This window comes from Trachemys scripta, chromosome 9, assembly GCF_013100865.1.
Source record: "Trachemys scripta elegans isolate TJP31775 chromosome 9, CAS_Tse_1.0, whole genome shotgun sequence".
Taxonomy (NCBI): domain Eukaryota; kingdom Metazoa; phylum Chordata; order Testudines; family Emydidae; genus Trachemys; species Trachemys scripta.
In genome coordinates this window covers 80,780,045-80,794,784 of record NC_048306.1, presented here as the reverse complement: position 1 = coordinate 80,794,784, position 14,740 = coordinate 80,780,045, and the positions used below count along the sequence as shown (strand labels likewise).

Here is a 14,740-nt window from a genome sequence, read left to right as displayed (position 1 = left end):
AATGTTTGTACAGGTAAAAAATATAGGTGTGTCAAATTGCCTACTATATTTGGTATCATTATAAGTAGAGCTGGTAGCACTGCCTGTTACTAAGGTCGCCTGACATTTCCCATTCTAACACCGTTTTGCAATCATTGTGAACATCTGCCCAAATTTGGCCAAGTTATAAGCCTTTGAAAAATCACAGTTCACACATGCTCAGTAGAGACTTCTTCAATTGTAGCAGGTAAAATATCCAAACTTGCTCACCTCACTGAGCAAGTTTGAGCCTCACATAGATCCTAGTGCTGACCTAACTGCGTATGTGCCATCACCACAAAGTGACAGAGCCTGCTCCATCCCCTTACTGCTCCGAGCATCCCCCGCGGCTCTGGCAGAGCCTCAGTCCCCCCCTCCCCCCTGGCCGTGCAAGGAGCCGCCCCGCCAGCGGTCCATGCAGCCGGAGCTGCCTCCCACTCCTGTCCCTGCGGAGCCGCTGCCCAGGGGGAGGATCCCGGCACAGGGGAAAGTTTCTCAGCGCGCAGCGGCAGCTCCCGGGAGCCCGAGCTCCACCCCCCCGGGAAGGGCCCGCACTGCAGCGCCTCCCACAGCCGCCCGGCCTGAGCTGCTGCAGCCTCACTGGGTCCAACTGGGAGTGGGGTGGAGGCCCCCCTGAGCTCGGGGGCAGGCCCAGAGCCTGAAGCAACTTCCTGCCCTCCCCTGCTCCAGCTGCTGCTGTGCAGGGGAAGCGCACGGGCTGGAGAGCGGCGGGAGCCAGGAAAGTTGGAGCCTGGGGAGGAGGCTGTTGTTTCGGGTGGCTGGGAGGGAGGGGAAAGGAAGGGGAATGTGGCGTGCTAAGGGGAGGAGGCGGGGTCGGGGCGGGGATTTGGGGAAGGGGTCCAATGGGGCAGGGAGGGGGCAGAGTTGGGGCAGGGACTTTGGGGAAGGGGTTGGAATGGGGGCGGGGAAGGGGCGGAGTTGGGGCAGGGCCAGTGGGCCCTAGAGTGTCCTCTTTTTTCAATGTTCAAATATGGTAACCCCGACTCAGATTAATAAATTGAGAGTGTGACAAAATAAGGACCATATTTTAGCAACAATAAGAGGCACTTAAGAGTCTGAATTCAGAGTACTTGAACAGATCACTAACATCTTGAGTGCAAAAATGTTACATTGTGCCTGGCTCTGAGAGTCTTTAGGAAGAAATGCCTGAAAGTAAGGATATGAAGTGTTTCTTTAGAACTTTTGAAGCAAATAGGTTGGCATATTAGGTTTCTCTTTTTGTTGTTGTTTAAAAGTAGATAATTCTCAGGCAGAGGAAATAGACTGGTAAAAATTCAAACACTACCAGATGTAGGTTTGAACATAGTGAATCAAAATGTTTGACATTAGAATCCTCACTGTGTTCAAGTTTTTCTTTGCTCATTTCCTGCTGCCATAAATACAACATGCAAAGGCATTAGCTATAGAACTCAAAAGTATTATTTTATAGATTGCTGGAATCTCAGTCCTGGAAATGGAGCAGTTCTAAACTATTAACCCGCAAATGCTTAATACAACATTACATACAAATCAGCTAATACAACATTATGATTTAAATAAAATTTTACATGCACAACATGCATGAAATTCAAATTCTATGTATCTTGAGACGTTAAATACACAACACTCAAGGATTTTAAAATAATGATACCCACAACAGTTATAGCACAGCCCCCTAGTACATATGTAGTTTTTTCTATGAATATTCTATATATAGATGGTATTAATTCGAATGCCCTAATATATGGTTTATAACAATAATCAAGACAATCATTTGCACTTCTATGGTATCTTTCATCTCAGGATTTCACAGTACTGATGGACATTAGATATTTAAGTCTTGCAATGCCCTTCCAAGGTAGGTATTCTTCTCTTTTTTACAGAAGGGGGGTGGGTAGAAGAGAAGCCAAGCCCCAGAGAGATGAAGTGACTTGTTCCAAGTCACAGAACGGGGAACAGAACTCAGATTTTTTTGTCATCTGGTTTATGTCTCAACCACTAGACCATGCATTCTCCCATACGAATGCATGTGTCCAAGCTGTGGTTGCTGTAGGAAGCATTCCCTGACTGTTGGGAATTAAAAGTCCTGAGATTTATTGCATTAACACATCTCTTTGCATCTCAGTTCCTTGTTTCTTTTGTAAAATAAAAAAATAGATTGTCACACATTCAGAATAAACATGCTTCTTTGGATGGAGCGTGTCAGTGCTTTTAGCATTACCTCTTCTTCCTTTCATACCTCTACTCTCTAGTTTGGCCCAGTGGGGCAAGCCAGGCAATTGACTTTTTACAAAAGAGAAATTTCTTTCTAAGAAGGTTTTAAAATATTTTAATGATAAAATTATGCAGAAAATTTACCTGTCCTACAGCTGCTTTGTGTGTGGAGAATACCTGATTATGATGTGTCCTGATATATTTAGCGGCTTCTTCCTTGTATTCTCAAAAGCTGATAAAGCCAAGGCCTGATATTGTTCCCATTTGCACTGGTTTTCCCTTGGTGTAACTCCACTGAGATCAGTGGAGTTACTTCAGATTTACACTGGTATAAGCGAGAAGTCTAAGGACATTCAGGAGCTGGACACTGGAGTTGATGGGAAAGAGATTAGGAATTAAAGGAATGATTTAGAAAAGATTCAAGACATTCCGTATTCTATACACTCATCTCATCTGGCAACCATGGAAACCCAAACCCTTTCCTCAAACCCTTCTATACTCTCAAGGAGGAGCAGCTATTCCATACTGCCTAGCAGTGTAATCCTCATTCTCAAATGTTCACTTTGCCTTATAAATTGCAGCTCTTCTTGCCATGTGGAGAGAGAGATTGCTTTGGAGACTTCCAGTCCTGAGAGAGCAACTCCATTTCCTTATTAACCACATTCAAATGAACAACTGATTTTTCTCAGGATAGATGGGGGCCTGTGAAAGTACTGAAATGTCCTGAGGGAACATGCCCTCGCACTGCTTATTATAGACTTTCTTACTTTATGAAAAGAGAAAAACAGTGATTGGGAAACTGGAATTAACAGCATAACCTCCCAGCTCCACAGGGTGGGATGCAGCCACCCGCAATGAGAGACAAGGAGGGACACTGGCCTTTGAGATGAGGCTACAGGGAAGAATATCATTTTCCTGCCATTACACACATACCTCCTTGTCCCTCCAAACTTTAAAATGTGCCCACTGTTTTGGGGTACCTAATGTAGACACCTGGGGCATGACTTTTCAGAGGTGCTGAGCACTCTCACCTCCTCTTAAGGCCTGTTGGTGTTACAGATGCTCAGCATTTCTGCAAATTATGTCTAGGGTGTTTCGAGTTGGCTAAAATCAGTGGCCACTTCTGGAAATTTTGGCCCAAATGTCTGCATTTTTTTTGCCATTTCCTTTTCCACTCTCGCATTTTTGCCACCCACATTTGTCTGTTCACTCTCTCCCTCCCTCACTCCTTCTTCCTCCATTAACTTTCTTTTTCTTCCACTCATTCCCTTCCTTTCTCTCCCTACCTCCTGTCCTTTAAGATGCCTCTCTTAACTCCTGTTAACTTCCAGCCTTCATTCCTAGTCCAGGGTCAAAGACACTATAATTGATATCACAGGACTCCATTGGATCCGGCCATTTTTTCTGTTAAGACGCTAGTCAGCCATCCCTCTGAAAAACACTATCTGGATCATTACCCCTATCTTTCTCTCCCAGCTAAAGATGTGAACTGTGGGTACCTTGGACAAATTTAACTCTTCGCTTGTCAGGCAAATATCAGGACTCTGTTTCTACTTGTGTAGAAAAGAAGTTCCCTAGAGCAGGAAAACCTTAATTAGATCGTGTCAAACTACTGATTATAAAGGATCTATGGGAGGTTTCTATCTGATGGTCTCCCTCTCATCCTGCATCTCTGCTGGGGTGTATAGATCCCACAAGGCAACGGCACCCAAGAGTTAATGAAGAGCGCACTCACTCTCTCAGCTGTGGCTAAATGGTTTGTTAGTGGTGGCTGCAATAAAAAGCTGCAAACAGACAGAGTAGGGTGACTGTCAGAGAGGCCGAACACCACAGTGGAGAAGCACTACAGTATCAGATGCAGGAAAGCTGCCTAGAGGGAGCACTTTGCTGGCAGAAAGATCAGGGAAGGTTGCCATACAGAAGATACCTGCAGGGGGTAGAGGTGGGAGGCAGCAAGAGACATATGCAAACAATCTTTGACTGCCCAGCCCAGGAAGACTGGGACTCAGAGGAGAGGGCAGGCCTGGGACCTGCACAGGACAGAGGGGGCAGAGACTGAATCCCCAGATTCAGAGTGGCGGTACTAACATAAGACTAGGACTTTACTTTTGTTCCTGCTTTAATTTCCCTTGTTTCTTATAATATAAGAATGGCCATACTGAATCAGACCAATGGTCCATGTAGCCCAGTATCCTGTCTTTCAACAGTGGCCTGTGCCAAATGCTTCAGAGGAAATTAACAGGGCAACTATTGAGTGATCCATTCTCTGTTGTCCAGTCCCAGCTTTTGGCAGTCCAAGATTTAGGGACATCCAGAGCATGGAGTTGCGTCCCTGACCATCTTGGTTAATGGCCATTGACGGATCTATCCTTCATGGATTTATCTAATTCTTTTTTTAACCCAGATACACTTTTGGACTTCACAGCATCCCCTGATAGGTTCCACTGGTTGACTGTGCATTGCTATTAAATTCATTGGGTGACCCCTGGTTCGTGTGTTATGTGAAAGGGTAAATAACGTTTCCTTGTTACTTTCTCCACACCAGTCATGATTTTATTGACCTCTATCATCTCCCCCTTTAGTCATCTCTTCTCTAAGGTGAACAGTGCCAGTCTTCTTAGTCCCTCCTCATGAGAAAGCCATTCTATACCCCTGATCCTTTTTGTTGCCCTTCTCTGGACTTTTTTCCAGTTCTAATATATCTTTTTTGAGATGAGGCAACCAAAACTGCATGCAGTATTTAAGATGTTGGCATATCATGGGTTTATGTAGTGGCATTATGATATTTTCTGTTTTATTATCTATCACTTTCCTAATGGTTTCTAACATTCTGTTACGTTTTTTTGACTGCTGCTGCAAATTGAGCAGATGTTTTCAGAGAACTCTCCACAGTGACTCCAAGTGATAACAGCTTTCCTGAGTGATAACAGCTAATTTAGACCTCATCGTTTTGTATGTATAGTTGGGATTATGTTTTCCAGTGTGCATTGCTTTGCATTTATCAACTGAATTTCATCTATTTTGTTGTCGAGTCACCCAGTTCTGTGAAATCCCTTTGTAACTCTTCACAATCTGCTCTGGACTTAACTATCTTGAATAATTTAGTATAGTGTGCAAACTTTGCCACCTGTTTCCCCCCTTTTCCATTTATGAATATGCTGAACAGCACCAGTTGCATTATAGATCCCTGGGGGACACTGCTATTTACCTCTCTCCATTCTGAAAACTGTTTATTTAGTCCTACCCTTTGTTTCCTGTCTTTTAACCAGTTACATATCTATGCGAGGACCTTCCCTCATATCCCATTACTGCCTACTTTGTTTGAGAGCCTTTGGTGAGGGACTGTGTCAATGCCATTCTGAAAGTCCAAATACATTATGTCAAGTGCATCACCCTTGTCCACGTGTTTGCTGACCCTCTTAAAATTCTAACAGATTGGTGAGGCATGATTTCCCTTCATAAAAGCCATGTTGATTCTTCTCCAACATATTATGTTCATCTATGTGTCTGATAATTCTGTTCTTTACTATAATTTCAACCAATTTGCCTGGTACTGAAGTTAGGCTTATGAACCTGTAATTGCCAGGATTGCCTCTGGAGCCTTTTAAAAAAATCAGTGTTACATTAGCAGTTCTATGGCATGTCTCTGTCAAACAGTGTGCTCCTCCACATCTGTCAGCTTACCCCAAGCCCTTAGTTTAAAAACTCTCTACAACCTTTTTAATTTTATGTGCCAGCAATCTGGTTCCATTTTGGTTTAGGTGGAGCCCATCCTTCCTGTATAGCCACCTCCTTTCCCAAAAGGTTCCCCAGTTCTTAATAAACCTAAATCCCTCCTCCGAAAACCATTGTCTCATCCATGAATTGAGACCAAACAGTTCTGCCTGCCTAACTGGCCCTTCACATGGAATGTTACCATGGAGGTTCTAATCTTTCTATTCCACATAGAGGCAAATATGTTGCAGCTCTTTTACATGCTGATCTGTGCTTTAATTAATTGTTTAGTGTCATATTTTCCATTGTTGTTTGCTGTGTTCTGGTTCTGGCTCTGTAGGTAGCAGTATGTGAACATCCAAAGGTTTGGAAGATCACCCACTTTTGATTAGCCTCCAAATGCTTGATTCTTTACCTGAACTTTCAGAGGTTCCTTCCCCTACCTTTTCAAGACTATATAAAAGTCTTCCAGCTCTCAATCCCTCCCATGTCTCCTTTCTGCTTGTGAGACTCCAGTTGACCCTCTGATATCTTCTCCAACTATCCCCTCTATTTTTTGAAGATCTTGTTGAGAAACCCAACAACTCTGTTGGCCATCTCCATTGGAACCAGTTGTAAATGCATTCAAATACCAAATACTTTAGGGCTGCATTTCCCAGAGGGCATTTCACATCTCAGGTCTTATCAGGCTTTATTTCAGCAGCATCTACCTTCACTAAAGACTTGATCAAAGCACATACAAGCGATGGAAAGACTCTCATTGATTTCCATGGGCTCTGAGATCACACTGTGTTGTACTGGCAGAGAGAAGTAGCATTGTGTATTTTTCCAGTCGTCGTAACCTTTCCTTTCCTTGATTTACAGACTATGATTAAATGTCAACAGCATCCATTAAGTCTAGATTTACCCCCTTGTTTTGCTCCATTGCTGCCACATTGCCTCATCTGTTCTGCCATATCCCCTTCCCGACGACCGCATACCCCATGCCACACCCACCTCTGCCTGGCTTAGGCGTATGCGGTGGTCAGGAAGGGGATATGGCAGAACAGATGAGGCAATGTGGTAGCTCTGCTATGTCTATGCTCCACTTGTTTGTGGTTCCGTAGGAACCTTATGCCGCTTGTATGAGTTAGAGCCATCCTCGGCTGCTCACTTCCATGCAGGCCAGCCAGCCCTAGATCCAGGAGCGATAACTGACTTGAATACCCTCTCACCACCACCCACCACCCCGGCTCCAGGAAGGCTTGAGAATTTAGCCCTTGGTTTATAGCTCTGGTAGATCACAAGATATTGAAATTTAAATGGAGATATGTTTTATGGAAAAGCTACGTTAAGAATTCTAGAGGCTTATAAAATGTAGTAGCTATAATTTTGCTCTGCCTCTGAGACCTGTACCATTGAATTCATGGTGCTAGAGGAGCTTGGTTTTACAAGGAAGGATATAAAGAAGTAACAATTTAAAAAAAAACTCACCCTCTTTAAAGTTTTTAAAATATATTTTCTGTAAAATATGCAGCCTATACAGAAGAAATGATGTGGTGTGGTGTAAAGGGCACTCATTTGGGATGTGCTGCCCAACCTGTGACTTGTCCCATGTGCATAACATGGTCATCTATGTCACTGAGGCTTTCATACCATGCCACGCCATTGTCCAAAAAAACACAGTCAAAGAGCTATTGGAGCTTCCGTGGGCTTGGTCCAAGGTCTGTGGAAGTTAAGGGAGTCTTCCCTGGACTTCCTGTTGTTTTGGATGAGGCCCCGTAGGATGGTCTCCTAATATTCACAACCCTATCTTCTTCCCAAAAGTAATTATATTAGTCTGGAACTGGCCTTCTCTGAGTTCAATGGCAAGTTTATTGTAACTTACATACCTTTTTTAGTATTAATATTGGGTTTTGCTACAATTTTTCTATGTTCTACATTGGATACCATTTTGCAAGATGCTGCTTATCCTCAAGATTTAAAAAGGATTATGCCTTTACGCCTGGATCCTGTCTTAGGCCACCAGATCAGTGACACTCTTCAGAGGCAGCCAACGTGGTTTTTAGAAGCCTCATAATCTTTGATAGTAAGATTATGAGGAGAGGCACAACAGTTCTTAGGCAACATGGAGGATGGCCCCAAGTGGTGAATATCTGAGTAAGTTTGTATATTTCACATGCATTCTTTTCACTGGAAAGCTTTCATTAGGCAACCAAGCTTTTGCATGGGTGCTATTAAATAATCATAAACTGTCCCTACAATTTCCCCCTCTGCCAGGGGGAGGAGGATTCCCACAGTCCTGAAATTCACAGCAAAAATCTGTGTTTCTTTCAATGTTCAGTGTCCAGTTGGTCTCATAACTGAAAAAACAAAGTTAAATTCTTTGAAATGTGTTTGTACAGCCCCAATTATGAGTCATTAAAGTGTGAGTAAATACAGTATATGCCTGTTCTTACAAAAAGCTGGCTCTTAACAGCCCAGTTTCAACATAACCCTCTGTATTAACAGTTGGCTTCTCAAGATCTTGCACAAAAAAACATTCAGTAAAAACCACTTGATAGCCTAGGAGGGAATTGAAGTACATTCCAGATTCTGGAAGCTTACAAAGAAATTGTAGTAATCCCTGTGGGCTTCAAAAGAGACACAGTGCCCATGGGCAATGATTCGGGTAAAACTGGGGCATTTTATCAATTTCTCTCAAAAAAGCAATTCACTCAGCCTATTAACTCTCTTGAATGCATTTATCTTTAGCTAGCAGTGAAGATTATCTAAACATTGAAATAGCCAAGCTATAATGCTTGTCTGAAAGCTATAGAAAGTGGCATTCAGAAATGTGTCTTTTCCAGGTTTTCAACAAAAGCATGAGCAATGATAGAATGTGAATACATATTCCCATGGGTTAGCTGCAGTTATCTTCTTCCACTTACCACCAACACATTCCAGAGCACTCTTTTAAGTTTAGTGGAGTTTATTATTGGTCATGATGGGGTAGAATTTTGTAAGCATCTTCATATTTTACTGTTACAAAATTTGAGTTTTATTATTTTGTTTTTATCTCATTTGATTTTCTATATATATTCTCTATATATTAATCTTGATATTCATTATTTTCACTCAGTCCCCAAAACTACTGAAAGCACAATGAACTGCAGTTCTGTAACGCAAAAGATGTTTAATGCAATTACTGGATGGGGGAAGGGAAGGAATTCTGGTGGAGGTACATTCAGGAATAGCAGTCAGGCTTAAATTGACTTGGAAAAGTTCTCTATAATATTCAGGTCCTTTGGAGGCAACTGATGTTCTAGGCAAAATAATTTTCCATTTGGGTTTGGGAAACATTTTCAGCATTGTTGTGGGCTTTCCAGAGTCAGAGGCTGTGAAATTTTTTTCAGTAAATGTTTAAATATTTAAGTATCTTGAATCCATTGTGTGTAAACACTAGGTTTTAGAACAAAAGGTCACATATATTAAACCGTTCACATCATGATATTACTAGGGTGACCAGATAGCAACTGTGAAAAAACGGGACGGGGGGTAGGGGTAATAGGTGCCTATATAAGAAAAAGTTCCAAAAAAACAGGATTGTCCCTATAAAAACGGGACATCTGGTCACCCTAGATCAGGGGTAGGCAACCTATGGCATGCGTGCCAAACACGGCACGCGAGCTGATTTTCACTGGCACTCACACTGCCCGGATCCTGGCCACCAGTCCGGGGGGCTCTGCATTTTAATTTAATTTTAAATGAAGCTTCTTAAACATTTTAAAAACCTTATTTACTTTACATACAACAATAGTTTAGTTATATATTATAGACCTATAGAAAGAGACCTTCTAAAAACATTAAAATGTTACTGGCACGCAAAACCTTAAATTAGAGTGAATAAATGAAGACTCGGCACACCACTACTGAAAGGTTGCCGACCCCTGCCCTAGATATTACCATAAATATAGATTTTAGGGCCAAAAGGGCCAGAAGAATAATGATCATCTGGTCCAATCTCCTGCATAACACAGGCGATACACCCTCGCCCCATAATTTCTGCATCAAGCCCTTGACTTCTGTTTGAGCTATAGCATATTTTATAAAGAAACCAGTCCTGATTTAAAGGGTTCAAGTGATGGATAATCCACCACATGTCTAACCAAGTTGTTCCAATGGTCAATTACCCTCATTGTGCCTTATTTCTAGTCTGAATTTGTCTAGCTTCAGCTTCCAACCACTGGATCTTGTTATGCTTTCTTCTGCCAGAGTAAGTCATCTACTATCAGAAATCACTTCCTCACGTAGGTGTGCGTAGAATGTGATCAAGTTGCTTATTAACCTTCTCTTGGATCAACTAAATAAATTCTGCTACTGATGGGTCAAGTCCTGAAGTTTTTACACTGTAGAGTATGTACTCAATCTGAGCTCCCTTGCACCACTGGTGTCATTCCATGGACTTCAACAGTCAGTCCTGATTTGCACCAGTGTAAACAAAAGGAGATTTAGACATTCATTGGGCATTCTGCTGGAGTAAACACTGAGTAAAAACAAAATTAGGACTTCAGGATTTGGCTCTAAAGTGACTGTGACATCATAAAAAGGAGATTTAGTTCATTAAGTGAACAAACTGTAGCAACAAGCGGGTTATGAGAAAGGTCCTTATGTCCTATAGATATTTAGGAAACTTAATTGCTAAGAAAATAAGAGAAAGGACTTTAAAAATATTTGGAATAATGCTTCATTGTTATCCTTTATGAATTCCCCTCTTTTAATCAGGGCCTCAGACATACTGGCATCTACTTCATTATGGTGTCTGCTGAAACTGGCATTAATGTAGCCAATGGATTTGTCTCTAGATGCATATGAGGACTGTGATTGTAGGATTGGTTCCAACTACCACATTCTTGAAGATGTATCTTCATTTCCAGTGTAAACCTGCTATTGAGAGACTTTATAATTTACCCATAAATATCCACTTTGGTCTGAAACTGCATATCAACTGTCTACCTACTAAAAAGACAAGGAGTACTTGTGGCACCTTAGAGACTAACAAATTTATTTCAGCATAAATAAATTTGTTAGTCTCTAAGTACTTGTTAGCCACAAGTACTCCTGTTCTTTTTGCGGATACAGACTAACACGGCTGCTGCTTTGAAACCTGTCTATCTACTGTTGATCTCACCAACATCATCATCTTGTGCCTGAATTTATTGCCCTTTGTGTCCTCTTAGTACTGGTCTACACTTAAAAATTAGATTGACCTAACTATGTTGCTCAGGGCTGTGAAAAACTTTGCACCCAGAGTACCATAGTTAGGTCAACCTAACATGCAGTGTAGACATGGCTAGGTCAATGGAAGAATTCTTCTGTCGACTTAGCTATTGCCTCTCAGAGAGGTGGATTAACTGCATTGACAAGAAAACCCCTTCTGTCAATGCAGGAAGCGTCAACACTACGGTGGCACAGATGCAAAACTGTAGCTGTGGCACAATAGCGGCTCTCCTGTAGACATACCCTGAGTTTGAGTTAGGACCTGTCCCTGCTACCACTGAAATCAATATCAGAACTACCATTGAGCTGAATGGGATCAGGAGTGGGCAGGTTTGTAAGAGCCTCTGAAAATCTATCAATGTGGCTAGGTATTTATACTGTGCTCATTGTGCTCTGTAAATCATTGTGTAGCTGTATGACACTCTATTAACTATATAACTATAGAAACAATTTGTTTTCCTTTCTTCCCTTTTTATTTAATACTCATCCACTAAACTTGGCTACTTGATGCTGCAGTTAAGTTTCTGATCCATATCATTGTGCCATGTGTTTTTCAATGTGGACACTTCATCATAGCATTTCTGACATCTTGTCTTGTCAGGTATCCTCTCTTCCCCCATTATTAAGCATGCCATGGATATTATTCTTTTCTAGACACCAAACTTCACGTTCTAATGGGGACACACTATCCTCCAGCAAAACATAACACAGCAGTTTGTGTGTCTCAAAATGATATAATCACAATCTAGAAGGTCAAAAGTTCTACAACAAAATGCCTATGATGAGACATCAATGGCAATGACATATTCCTTTATTTTATCATGTTGCAGGCTACCCTACCTTTTCAAGGGCCAGGGAGCTTGCAGGCCTGCCGGCCCTGTACTTTTATCAGCTGGGAAGGGATTAAGTGTTTTCTATAAAGAGCTGAGAAAGCTCAGTTGGAAGGAGGGAGACTGGCTCCTGCAGTGAACCCTGAATTGGGAGGGACAGAGAGGCAAAGAGGAAAAGCCTCTGGGAGCTGTAGCCCAAGGTGGGTAGAGGAGCTGTTTTTGTGTTTGATGTTTTGCCTAGATTTTACATTTGGAGAATAAAACTGGGCCCGATGCAGACTCTGAGCACGGCACTGAGTCCTTCCTGGGTTCGAGAGGCACAGGCCAGCAGCCTACCTGTGGTGGAATGTGCGGGCAGGCTATCAGCCCCTGGAACTGAGGGGAAACTGAGGCAGCAGCTAGCCAGAAACGAGATGGGGCAAGGTGACCCTGCAATTTAGAAAAGTTCACCTAGTTGTACAAAAACCGATAAACCACAAAAACATATTAACCAGAAGAACTGATGTCTACTAACAGTAATTAAAAACTCCCCATCTCCTCTCAGTACCTCCTCAACCCCAACCTGTCTCCTCTGGAAAAGCCTGAAAGAATAGACAGGTTTTGCAACATAGCCTAATGGTAAACTAATGTCCTCTCGAATCCCAGGAGAAGTAAATTCAAGGGATAGTAGTTCTGGGAGACCTCAGCTAAGATCGGGGACCCATTGTGCTTGGTACTGAACATAGACAGCCAAAATAGACAAAACAGACAAAAATTGGGGAAAATAACAGATAAGGCACTGACAGATTAAGTAACTTTCCCGAAGACACAGGATGTCTGTGGTCGAGGGAAGACTGAACTTCGCTCTCCTGGTTCCAATCCAGTGCCTTTACCACAAAACCATCTTTCCTGTCAGCCCCTAAAGAGGAATAAATCTAAGGATTGTCATCTTGAACATCCCAGCTAATCTCAACTGCTGGTTTGTAGTATAAAGAGAGAGATGATATTCAGGGCTCTAAAATATGTAGGGCTCAAGCCATAAAGAGATTTATAGCTCAAAACTAGCACTTTGAATGTCACCCAGACACCAGGTGGAACCCAGTGCAGTCAATGGAGCATGGGTGCAGCATGTGCCTAGCTGGAACCACTGGTAAGGTAGTAGACAGTCACGTTCTGGACTGGATGACATTTCCAAGGGTATCCTTATATTAATCCATTCTGGATGACAAGGATATAGATAATGATGGTGGGTTCAAGAAGAAAAGTCATAACCTCCTTGCCAAGCAAAGATGAAAAAGCACTCAAGTCTATTGCTGTTATCTGGGTATCAAGGAGAAACTGAGAGTGCATGGCCCTTTCCTCTGGCCACCTCTCTTATGCTGGGAGCCAGGAGGAAGGGTTGGGAAGGAGCAGGCACCATTGCCCTAAGCCATGGGAAGATTCCCGCGTGTCACACAAATCTTCCGCCAGGCACATCAAGGGGTCTGGTTGTGCATTGTACTGGGACATGGGCATAAAGCAGACTTCATGGACTACAGAGTCAGGCCCGTAGTCTTTGCTGTGTCCTCTGGTTGTTTTCCCCCACCCAACCAGTATCACCAGATCCAGCTTCAATGAACTAGTTCTCATCTGAGCCACAGACTCAGGCTGAAATGCCCGTACTGTCTGGCTCTGAAGAAAGAGAGAGTGCCATCAGAATTTGAAGGGTTCCGGGTGAACAAATCATTTGCAATGGATGATTTATGTGACAAATACAACCTTTCCCTGCTCCGGGAACATCCAGGAGTGGATCATGATTTATGCCGATGTATTTACTGAGCAGTCTTTGACAATATTTGTATACAGAGTTTGAAAAATGTGAACATGGGCAGTTCTTGCCTCACTATTTAAGGGGTGGCTAGTTGTGATTGGTCAGATGAGTCGCATGGATGTTCCTTCATTTCCCTAGAAGTTTTTACCTTGAGTTAATTAATATCTAATTAACTCATCAAACTTAGCAAGTTTGTAAGGGTGAATATGGATTTAGTGATCCTCAGGGTAAAAAACAAACATTTGGAGCCTGGATCAAATGTGTGGCCAGTGTCCACACCAGTCTTTACAAATATGTTTGGTGAAGGAGTGTGCATGTTCTCTTACAGCAAAAACTCAGACCTGTGCATTTAAAATTCAGTTTCCACCAGTATTTACATCTGCAGATCTGACATTGCTTTCGTGAATGTTCAGGCCAGTAAAACTGAACTGCATGTGGATGGAAAGTGAACATGAAAGCGGAGGGAAGGCTGAAAGCAGCTAGCATCAGTGAGATGAAAAGCAGGGAAGATATATAGGAAAAACCGTTCAGAGCTGCCCATTTGCAACAACCCACCATGCCTACATATTGTAAAGATCTCGCCACCCCTGGCTTTAATCACATCAACTCTTGATAATATTATGCATCTCCTTGATCCCATCCCACCTTGTATTGGATTCCACGCACAAACTGCAGATTCTTTCCACAATTACCCACACTGGTAAAAGCCAATCTCCTGAAAGTACTGCAGTTTTATAGCTGTACCCAAGCAAATGACAGCTGAGTTCATGTAAGTCACGGTTGGGCTGCATTTATTTCTCTCAGCTGCTAAAATGCATTTAGTTCTATGAAAAATTAGGAGTAATAGCTCACTTTTTCATTATCTCTCAAGAGATCTGTAGTACAAAAGTGAGTGCGTGTGTGCATCTGTAATAAAGTTAAGGGCTATTACAAAGGT

General features: G+C 42.4%; 1 protein-coding gene across 3 annotated transcripts in view; it reads left to right on the top strand.

The window, feature by feature from the left end:
- Positions 1-14,740, top strand: part of VEPH1 (ventricular zone expressed PH domain containing 1) — a 143,106-nt gene that overhangs the window by 116,411 nt on the left and 11,955 nt on the right. The window lies entirely within an intron of this gene.